The following is a 2143-nucleotide window of genomic DNA, read 5'->3' as shown; positions in this document are numbered from 1 at the left end:
ACAGTTCTTTACAAACTGGATAAAATGTGTTGTGAAATCTAATGACTTGCTTAAAGGAAATCACTTGATTCCATACATTTTCTACAGAAAAATAAGAAAAAGATCATGGAAGATACTCTATGGGATAGTAATCATACCATCTAACAAGATACGATATACAGTTACTCTGTTTTAAAGAAAGAATAAAAGACAGGTGCTCTCTATAGATCATATATTTTGGTAAACAGTAAAGGAAGAGAACTCACAAGTGTTTACACATTAAAAAGTCAACACACTCAATTATCATTTGCCTTTTGGAGTGTTCATTGGGTGCCTCGCTGTTTAGATCCTGGGGATACATTAGTGAACAAAAAATAATCTCTGATAGACTATAATTTATATTCTAGTGTAAAGACAGCAATAAACAAATATATACATATAAAATAGAGTGTCGGGTAGTCCTAAGTTCAGGAATAAGAGGAAGGTACAGGGCTACAGAGAGGAAGAAACACCCTTTTAGAAAGGCCACCCAGGAAAGACTCAACGAAGTCCGAGATGAAAGGACACCTGACCGAAACAAGGCAGAGAGATGTGTGGACCCCTGGGGTCAGTGCACGCTGGGAGAAGGAAACTAGCGCCAGCGCCCTCATGGCATAGTGCTGAGCAAATTCTAGGAACAGAACTGAGGTGCATGGCACTAGAATACAAGGAGAAATCCGTCTTATTAGAGTCCATGTTACAGTGACAGATTTCCACACCGTGGTCTTAAACGCCTACTGCCTAACACAATACAAAAAGAGTAAAAGCTCTGAACAAAATGCACAGACACGCTGAGTAAAAGTCAGTATGATCAATATGTGGATCACAGTCAGGTTAAGGGGAAAAAACACGATCGTGATTTATTAAACAAAATCCAAGGTACTGTTGCATTTTTTCTGATGCCTTAGAAAACTACTTAATTATATTTTCTATGTCAAATCAAAAATCTAACTTACATTCCATATGAAAGCAAAAAATAAAAAATGCTTACAAATCCATTCGCTTCATGTGGGGAATTAGAATACAAATGTCACAGTCTGATAAAACTAGACTTTCATTCTTAAACTCCCTTTACCTTCAGAACCACCAGGGAAGCCCCTAAACTCCTCCAGACACTATTACTAAAGATGCTCTCTTTTGAGGTATGTGCTTTATAACAGATAAGAGGCTCTCAATTATATATTTTTGCCATTGGAATTTCCATAATCCTGGATTTTATTAAATTAAACCACTTTTATTTTGTTTTTTAATATTTTAATTTTCACTAAGAGCTTGCTATTTTTATAATAATGTATACAAATTTATTCTGGCATTGGGGGTAGATGAATGGATAGATAAACTGTGAGATGGATTAAAGTATGTATGCATTAATTATATGAGTATATCAACTGGGCATGAAAACTACAACCAAAATAATTAAGATAGTCTTATATTATTTGCTCTGGAGGCTAGTTTTTATGAGATTTTTGTCATATAACTAATCTAAACAAAATTTAGCAGTAAAATGAGATGAAAACAAAAAATCTCCAATTTAAGAGAAGGGCACAGATGTGTAATTCTGTCACTTACTAGCTGCATGACCTAAGCAAGTTACTCAGCTTCTCTGAACCTTAACTTTCTCTTCTGTAAAATGAAAACTATAACTCCTTATTGTTTTAAACATACACTATCAAAATCCATGGCACAGTACCAGGCATTTAATAGGGTGCACAAAGATTAACATCTGATTTGTAAGTAATAGCAGTAGTTTTTATTATCATCACTACTACTAATCATTTGTAAGTCTCCCTTAGTTGGTGGCAGTACAAACAATCTATGTCCCAGGTGAAACTGTAATACGTACTTGACCCTGCCAGGATCTACTGGTTACTTTAGAGAAAGACTCAATCAATCTTGCACTCTTAACTTAGCATATGACAGATGGCAGTCTGTGATAACATTACTCCTGAGAGTTATGCTATGTTGCTGCACCATTGAAAGTGAAAAGCAATGACCAATATCTGCATAATTATAAACTCAGTGAAGAAAAATAGGGAAAAGTTTATTCTCACACATTTTGGTATAATAATTCTATTATAACATAAAGGAAACTTTAATTATTTAATGTTACCCCAGCCAATGATGG

This window comes from Cervus canadensis, chromosome 2 (genome assembly GCF_019320065.1).
Source record: "Cervus canadensis isolate Bull #8, Minnesota chromosome 2, ASM1932006v1, whole genome shotgun sequence".
In the NCBI taxonomy this organism is placed as follows: Eukaryota; Metazoa; Chordata; class Mammalia; order Artiodactyla; family Cervidae; genus Cervus; species Cervus canadensis.
This window is presented reverse-complemented; position numbering follows the sequence as displayed.